This window comes from Teleopsis dalmanni, chromosome 2, assembly GCF_002237135.1.
Source record: "Teleopsis dalmanni isolate 2A chromosome 2, ASM223713v2, whole genome shotgun sequence".
NCBI lineage: Eukaryota > Metazoa > Arthropoda > Insecta > Diptera > Diopsidae > Teleopsis > Teleopsis dalmanni.
The window spans coordinates 175,796,257-175,806,735 of NC_051847.1; positions in this window are offsets into that span (position 1 = coordinate 175,796,257).

Below are 10,479 nucleotides of genomic sequence, written 5' to 3' on the forward strand. Positions count from 1 at the left end.
TATAATGCAATTGAAGCATGATCTAAAACTGCAATATTAAATGTGTAAGGAGCTCGAGCTCCTGGAGAACAGAAGCTCGAAAAAGACAGTGAACAAGACGGATGGATAAGAACTAGAAGTGGAACTAATAAGAACTAAACTTCTCGATGCCGTCATACCCGTACCGTACTTTATATAAATGCGCAGCTACATGCTAAACAGTTACTAATCAAAAAGCAAATGTGAAGATAAACATGGTGGAAAATAAAGGCTAAAGAGCTAACCGAGTAAAATCTCTTGAATGTGAAAGATGATCGTTGTAGAGTTAGAAAGAGCTGGTGAGCACCAGTGAACTCATAAACAAATGGGAAAGACTTCTTGAAATTGTTGAGGTTAGACCCGTGATGTTATAAAGTCATATTTCAATTCTATGCTAACAAAATTAAAGTAAATTACGTAGATATATTTTTTGTGAATGAAAACTTTTTTATAAAATAAATAAAAATAAATAACAAAAAAAAAATAAAAGGTAACAAAAACAAAATAAAAATATGGATGTTATCCATTGATATAGGATACATCTAATGATATGCAATAACCAACTTAATTTAAATGAGCTAAGACTTTGCGGCTTTAATATGCTAAACACTAAAAATATTTAAGTTAATATTCATGTACACAATTCTGGAGAAATTTTTCATACTGAAATACATACTTGCTACTGGGCTATATCATGGACCCACTTTTCATTTATAGCTAAGTTCCATACATAGTTATTTTTAAAGTTCGCAAGGAAAGAAACAAATAAAAATTTTGGTTAATCGGAATTCTTCAGGAATATGAGAACCAACGGGGGTTAGAACAAAACAAAGTAAAACTTTGATTGGCAGGAATACCTGAAGTATATTTAAATTCGTATATTTAAAGAAAAGGATTTATAAAATATTGTTTTTTTCATAGAAGCCGTTTTAGAAAATACTGACCAGGACAATTTAATATATTATTTACTAAAAGTAATGGAAAATAATTGATTTTTTTTACTTTGCAAAGGGAACTTAAGAAAAATTAACAATATTTGAGCCTAAATATATACAACCTGATATCAATAATAATGACATAAATCTTTTGATCTATAAATACTATAGATCTTTTGATCTATAGAAAAAATTAGAAAAACATTTATTATTATGGATACTATATAGCAAATAGATGCTTTAGTTAAGTATAATTTAAACTAATCTCAACACCAATAAAAGTTATATTTTATGTTAGTTCTTTAAATTCACTATAGAATAATTAGTAGGGTAGCAAAAATTCGTTAATGACAAATTTTTAAATTAAATGTTATAATTACAAAAGCAAAATTTCTTCACATTAAATAAAAATCACTAAAATAGCTAAACAAAAAAAAGTAACACCAATAAGAACTGAAATTCTTAAAATGGGCTTATCTTCGAAACCAAACTTTATAGTAATTGTATATCAAAAGTGCTTAATGGTTACTAATCACAATCACAATATTAATAATGGAGTGGCTAAGTATTCATTTGGCCACCGATAGTAGATCTGGTTCACATTCTAGATGACTTTCGCATATATTATTAAAAAACCGCAATAGTGCTTCTGGATAGCGTTTTTTATGGAATATATATAAACTATATATATATATAAAAATATTATTGGTCATTTTTATTAACTACATAAATGTGTAATTTTAGAAATACATAAAATTACTCTTATAAAAAATAAATAAAAAGATATGTACAAAACACAATATATTATATTTTCAAGTAATTAGCAAGTGATACAAATGACATGTGACGTACGAAGTGTGACGTGAGAGAAGTCTGACATTAACCTTGTCATTAATGTGCACTGATTTATCCGATTTCTTATTTTGGTAAAATCAAAAGTTATAAACAAATATTTATACTTTATGGTTGAACTAATATTAATGTCGCAATTATCATTATCAGCCAAGCAAAATAATAGCAAAAATATATATAGATATCGTATGTTGATTACATATGTAACTCAAAAAAAATATACCGGAAGATAGCAATTAAAGACAACTAAAGTAAAGATAAAAATAAAGAGTTTCACTCTTAAAAAAACGAAAAAACGAAATCATCTTTGGGGCTTTCCTTTTAAAAAAAAAAGTTTATTGAAGTAATTGTGGGCGTATTTACCGCTTATTTCGTAGAAATGTGAAATTGTTTCCGTGCAAGCCTCACGACTCACACGTACGTCAAGTGAATCATATATCGAAAATGATTAATTCTTTGCGGAAAATATAAACTATATATAAGGATCAATTACGATTTGTTTTCATTTCTTTGTTTTACTTTTAAAAATTGAGTTCAGTTTTGGCTTGAAGCGTCTTTTTCATGATTTATTAAACATGATACAAATTTATACGTCAGAGTATACTTAATAAATTAATATAATTATTTAGCGTTAAATTAATATTACAATATAAAAACAAAAAAAAAACAACAGCTTAACTGTATATAAAAATTTATTAACAAAGAAAATCATTGTTTATGTGCAAAAACAGTCTTGAATGACAGCACACGATTTATAATAAAAATTATAACAGACAAAAGCTGCTACTCTTTGCACTTCTAATAATATTATTATTGCTTACTCATATTTAAAATAATAAATAATATTCCTATAACTCATTTGTTTCATACATTTAGATTCACTTCGCCTTCTAATTACGTATATATATTATTTTTTTTATAAAGAGATTTCAAAAGAGATTATTTTTTATTAATAGTCAGTTTAATTTTATTCTAGTGAAGTAGTGCTATTAGCTAGCTCTTGGTTGTTGTTTATTTTTGCTTACAGGTGAAGGCTAAATTAGCCGGTACGTACCGTAAGAACTTAAGCCAAAGCGAAATACACATTGCATTTTGCTTTGGCTTAAGTTCTTACGGTACGTACCGACTAACTGAAACTTAACTTTCGAGCAACATAGTAACAAAAAACATGAAAACCTGCCTATTTCTTATTCTATAAAACCTTTTATCAACTTCAAACAACTCTACTAATAGATGTTAAGAACCCCAATATGCGGGTTTAGTTCCTTTTAGGAATGAAAAAGTACCTCTAAGATCTACAACTCCTTCTCATTGTGGTAGTTAGATTCCTAAATCTTGATCGAGTTTGGTTTTTAAAAATAAATTAAAAGAAATAAATGGCTAACTTAGAACCAAGAGATATGTTAGTGGACGATTAAATTATACCAACAATGGTATAAAACAAATACTTCTACTAAAACGAGATTTATCGGATTGTAAATTTAAATTTTTTTTTTAAAAAAATATTTTAAAATTTATTTAAAATGATAATTCCTAAAGCAAACAGTCCCAACTCTTGTTATTGTTCCGACTCCTATTTATCTCAAAGTTTTCTGATCCACTAATTTCTTTTAACTTGAAAATATATATATATAATAACAAGCATATGTAGCAAACTTTGTTGTGAAGTAAAAGTAACGTTCGGATCTACATTTAAAACTACTCATCAATGAAAATGTCTCGGCGCTTAGCAGTTCTAAGAACGGCCAGGTAGGTTTATGTGCCGGAGGCCGTCCTCGAATTCGACGATCAAGCACCACTCCCCAAAGGGACTACACAAGCATTGACTACCCTTACCACTTATCAGAAGGAAACTGAAATAGTTCAAATCATCATAAAAATTGATTACAAGGGAATAAATCAAAAAAGAACAGTAATTTGCAATCTATTTTAAAAACTATTAATAGGGTCAATAACTATAAACATGATTTCTCCAACCAGTCAAATAAGCATGATATTGTTTTATAAATATATTATATCAGTTTACACCAATATTCCTATTATGAGACAAAAAACTCTAGAAATGAGTACCAAAGAACCCTTACTAATAGTTCAAATACTTTAAAACTGTTTAAAGCTTGAAGCATTTTGTATTCCGAGAATGATTGTACTCGAGCATAGTACCAGGTAATATACAAAACAAACTATTACTTTTAACAGATGATGTGTAATTATTCATCCAACTGCACAAAAGATCTTTCAGGTCGCAGTGCATACACAGCTTATCCATAATAATATGCATCCAGATATTAAATCTTGTTAGAATAAAAACCATATGTAGCAAATATGCTTACGAGATTCCAGTAACGACCGGATAGATTAATGTCTAGAAACTAAACATCAGCCAAAACAGATTATACGAAAATATTCAAATACGCACATTTGTTATACGTATTCATACAATACAAAATGAAAATAAAATAAAATATTAAACAGAATTGCTTTTTAAGTAAATCGAACATTATCGTATAGTAAGAACATTGTTAAAAATTTAAAACGTTCGATCCATATGTTTTTATTCCAGTATACATGAGAACTGCTCGAGGATTGTCATGCTCAAATAAGTTGAGTACCTTAATAGTCGAATAGCCTGACTGTCATACTACCCAAACATTTTGAATCTAGCAAGTATGCAAAAATGAGTACTTTAAATCTTTAGATATATCTATTTTACTTAATAATAAAACCCTTTATTAAACAATAACTAAAACAAAGCAGGCCGACTTGCTATCTAACTTCATTTTCAGAAGCTTAAAAATCTTATTCATTCCTTTTGATCCTTTGAAACTAGAAACAGAAGGAAAAAATCTGGCCAATTTGATGGTATGAAGCAATACTACTATGACAGTTGTTGTTATAACAATAATATAGTCTGAGAAGATCTATACAACGGCTGTCATAAAAGAAGTTACAAGATACGAATGTCATGGATAGATGATATGTATATATGTAGAGTAAAGTTCAACACGTTTATCGTTCGAGGTCTTAAACTGTACTAAACTAGTTTATTTTTTTGAGAGCAATTACAACACACTATTAAGACGCCTTTCTCGTACGAGAGCAATTACAATACACTATTACTTTTATATAATTTATATTATATATGAAACGTATGTTGCCGTGCCCAGCTTGCTCACCAAGAGCGGCCAGATCTTTATCCCGAAACTACTTATCAACTACGACAGCCATGTACCACTCTCTACTACCAGCAGGGGTTCCAAGAACGGTCGGATCTACGTCCCAGAGCCACTCGTCGCCAACGATACCAAAGTATCGTTCAACACCTCCCAATGGGACTTCACAAATAGGTCCTAGCGTGTTATAACAACAATAACTACCAGCTTTACTACTGTAATTGAAATTGCTTATATTTTTTGAGGTTATGGTTTTGAAAATATTCGGTCTGTGTTTAATAGTTTCACGTATAATTGAAAAAACATTTTGGAATAAAAATAAGCATTTAATATGTAAAAAATTTTAATCAAAATGGAAAATACAAAAGACATAAATTATATATTACTTCGTTAAATACAGTAATACTGGGTATGGATATAATCGTTAAAAAGAAGCTTAAACAAAGGTATTAAATTGTCAAAATGACAACAGGATAATAAATAAACCAAACGGATAAACCAACTTACAGCAGCAATAAAATATGTAATGCATCAATAAGACGCCTACGTACAGAGACTGCAGGAAAAAGGCACATAAAACAAATACTTAAGTGAATCACACTTCACACTTAAGTTGGCATATAAAAAAATGCATTACTCAAAGCATAATTGAAATTCAGGTTAATTACAATGAAAGTTGCTAAAATTTACAGTTTTAAAAATGCATTTATAATATCAGCAAACAGAGTTAACCACCCACGTGCTCATATTGGCTGGCAGGCAGGCGAGCAGTAGGATTTTACGCTCTTTAAGATATTAAATTGGTTAACCCTTATATGGAAATAAGGAAGTTTATATTAAAGAGGAGGAGAGTCCAAGTGTATAAGATAGAATTTCACTTTCCATAAATGGAAAAGCATTAAAAAAACGCATTTAAAATGTTTAAAAAATTATTACAATGAAATTTGAGTGCGTGTAAATTGTGAGGTTTAAAGAAAAAATATATAAAACTTTAGTATTTAATTGTTGTTTAAGTAAATTCGCAATATTTTAGATTGTTAAGAACAACGAAACTTGGTTACTGTTTCAAAGGAAACAGCAATATCATTAACAACTTGTTTACAGCAATAAAAACTGCATAAGATGAAGCAGCAATTAAGGGAATTTTATAAAATCAATTAAAACGAATAAAATTAAATACAATAAAATTCAAAATTAAGTCAAAAATAAAACATTAAAAAGGTTATTAAGGATTATTAACTACAATTATAATTTTAAAAGTTAGTTCTTTTGCTTTTAACTTACGATGAATCCCTTGAAACGTGTGTACTCTCTTCCGAATCATGTCGTCGCCTTCTAGTTTCAGTACGATTATGTTTTGTACGTGGTCTGCAAATGCATTGAGAATCATAATAAATATTATTATTTATGTAATAAATTATAATGTAATAATACTTACGTTTGAGATGCATCTTTAGCTGGCTGTGGTGTTACCTCTTTAGTATTTGCACGTCTACGTTTGTATCTTTGCCCACAAGGGGTGCGAGCATGTGAATGACGTCTGCGTGTTCTAGGCATCTAAACAACGAATAACAACAAATTATTAACAAAAACCAAAATGCAAATGCAAATGCATTCAAAAATGCATACTCTTAAAATAAATTCTTAATATAAACAAAATTTGCTTAGTATACAACAATATGGCATATTGTGAGACTCTAGACTAAAAGTCTCACAAACAGTTTTCGTATCTTTAAGTTTGCCGTGTATTTTGTGCAATGAGAAGGTTTCTTTTTTAGTTTTACTTTGTGGTAAATTGGAATTACAAACGGAAATCAGTGAAAACAAACAAAACAAATTGGATAGTTTTTTAATATTCATGTAAATGCAAATTCGGGTAAGTGGGGATTCTAATTGTTTAAAAAAATATCTCACCTCACCTCACTACTTAAAAATTATGTGTTCTACAAATTGTTTTTGCATATTACACATAAGTTTCAATTCTAACAAAACTAAGTACTTAAATAATTACAATTTCTATTAAAGATATATATACAATATATATAAGGTACAACATAAAAGTTATAATACCTAAATAAAAGAAATTCAAAAGTTTCAAAATTTGATATATTAGTATAATTGTTTCGCATAGCTTGTGTAAGTAAATACGAGGGCGGTTTGATAAGTCACTGACTTTTTGGATTTCCCGCGCAGTTATTCCAAATACAACAGTGCTGTGCCGTCAGCTGTAATCTAACAGTGGGCAACTTTTTAATTTGGAGCCGTTCAAAGTAGACAACTTCGTGAATTTTTACGAAAATTGAAAAAAGTGAATTTCGTGTGGTGATTAAGCATTACAATTCGTATCCCACGAATTGGAATACGAACTGCTACCCCATCCAGTATATTCTCCTGATTTAGCCCCCTGCGACTATTTTCTGTTTCCAAACCTAAAGAAAAGGCTGGGCGATAAGAGATTTGAGTCGAATGAAGAAGTCATTACCGAAACAAATGGGTATACTGAGAGCTTTGAGAAAACCTATTATTTAGAGGGAATAAGAAAATTAGAAAAATGGAGGACTAAATGAATCAAGCTAAAAGGCGATTATGTAGAAAAATAAAATGTTTATTTGCCGAAAAAAATTTGTTTTATTCAAAAAGTCACTGACTTATCAAACCACCCTCGTATATTCCGGTTGGTAATAAAATTAGAAAATAGTTCCAACAAACCACATCAGTTGAGTACAACAATCCCATACTGTCCAGCAAAGCTTTTTTTTTAAAAAAAAAAATACAAACAAAAAGTTTAATTTTTTTTTAAATTAAAATTTAAATTTTTAAAATTTTTTTCCGCTTACTTTTCCTACTAATGTCTTGTTTTCACTATATTATTTTAAATAACAATTATAATTGACTGGTGTGTCAAATGCGTTTTTACCATATGACAAGAATGCGAATATGATATGAATATACTGACAATATTTGACATTGAAAATGACATAGTGAAAACGAGGCGTAAAGAAAAGTTGCTTTCTGCTGTCGGATCGATAGTTTAACTGCTTTTTGATTCCTCAGAGAGAATTCATTTTAAAAGCAGCTCACTACTTTAAATTTTCAAAAATTCATTTAAATTAATTAATTTATAGATTCTTCTCTGTTTTTGAGTTGAGTGTTGACTAATCTATTTCACTTGCTTCTATACTAACTTCTAACTCATCAACTCAACAAGCCTTTACACTATTTATATTTTTTTTTTAAATTTCCATTCCTTGCATATCCGAACGATAGTCACAGTGATAGAAAACATGCCTGTTGCCATACCAATACTACAAAGCGTAAATCTAGAAATAAATATTTTTCTGCCTTAAAACCATTTGAGAATTTCCTTTCTTTATATTCTCGCGAGCTCAACGATAACAACCAGATAACTGACTAACCATCTTATATTACAAACCATCTGAATAAAATGTATCTCTTCAAGCTGACAATGCTGTCTTTGTTTGGGAACAGATGAAAGGACTGTTCATATTGTTTTGTTACTGACCAGTAGGTGTAGCTTAAGTAAGGAGCCACCATCCTTATTTATTATTTCCTCAACGAAGAATATTCTGACTTTCATTTGTAAAACGAAATATCTGTTATACGGCTGGATTCAGTTATAGTACAGAAAATTTAATAGAAACCTAAATCTGACTCTCATATCTATCGTATTTAAAGGAAACCCAAACACAGAATAGTAGACCAAATAAATCAATTTCATACATAATACTCGGTTATCAAAAATACCAGTTTCACTAAGGAGAAACAAAATTCTTTAAGCTTTCCATACAAGGATTTGTGACCGAGCTGTTGTTGTTATATTTGTGACCCATTTAGATCTCAAAAAGGAGCACATGATGGGATGACCAAACATACACATGACAAGAAGGAGAATGAGGAGACTGAGAAAAAGGAGAATGAGGAGAAGAATGAGAAGGAGAAGAAAAGGAGAAGGAGAAGAAAAGGAGAAGGAGAAGAATGAGAAGGAAAAGAATGAGCAGGAGAAGAATGAGGAGAAGAATGAGGAGGAGAAGGAGGAGAAGGAGGAGAAGAAGGAGAAAAAAAGGAAAAGGAGAAGAAAAGGAGAAGGAGAAGAAAAGGATAAGGAGAAGAAAAGGAGAAGGAGAAGAAAAGGAGAAGGAGAAGAAAAGGAGAAGAAAAGGAGAAGGAGAAGAAAAGGAGGAGAAGAAAAGGAGAAGGAGAAGAAAAGGAGAAGGAGAAGAAAATGAGAAGAAAAGGAGAAGGAGAAGAAAATGAGAAGGAGAAGAATGAGAAAGAGAAGAATGAGAAAGAGAAGAATGAGGAAGAGAAGAATGAGAAAGAGAAGAATGAGAAAGAGAAGAATGAGGAAGAGAAGAATGAGGACGAGAAGAATGAGGAGAAGAAATATAAGGAGAATGAGGAAGAGGAGAATGAGGAAGAGGAGAATGAGAAGGGTAAGAGAGAATGGACTAAAAAATAAGAAGACGAATAAATGAGTAGGCCGTGTCCATATAAATAAATCTTTATGTATACATTTAAGCAAGAATACAGATAAACGTCATCGTTTAAGTACAACTGCAAGTAGAGATTTGAGTCATAAATTATAGTAGTTATAGATTTGAGTCATAAATTTATATGTATAACCAAAATTATGGTTATAATTATATACTTTAGTGACTGCATTTAAGGCTAACATCTAATACAACAGTTATTGATTTGAATTAACTGATTTGAATTAATTTCAAATCAGGTATCCGCTTAACAGAGGTGTCTATTAGGAGAGTTTTCACGACTATATCTTCTTTATTGAAATAAATTTACTTAAATTAACACCAATTATTTATAGCCATAGATTTCCAGTTTCAGGTCTCAGTGAAGAGTTTGGGATATAATCGATCACATCAAGCAGCTTCGCGAATTTCAAAGGCGAATGAGTGAACGCACACAAACACACAATACACACATATATTTACCCTACACTCGTGTTTAACAAAAAAAATATTTTTGGAAAGATTTTTTTTAAATATTTATTTAACTATCACAAATTCTATTTTTTGCATTTGTATATAAAATAATTTAAATTTATGATTTTAATAAATAAATGACTTAAATTGCAATTTCGAACAGCTGAAAAAATATCCTTTATTTTGTGTCCGCCATATTAACCTTAAATTGCCTCTAATATTATTTTACCAAAAATAACATTGCGTGTGAAAAATAAAAAATATTTTCACAAAAAATAAAATAATTTAACAACAAAATAGTGGAACACATGTGCCACACTTTATTTTGTTATTAATAAATACAAAAGGAAAAAATTGCATTTTACTGGATCGATGATCGATGCGCAGACAGGGAGGCGTGCATGCTAAATTTCAGACAAAACAGTGAATTGCACAAAATTTTACTTATTGGCACATGAATATTTCATATTTTCATATTTTATGTAATTAAATACATTTAAATATATTCACAGGTATCTGCTGATAATTTTAATACGC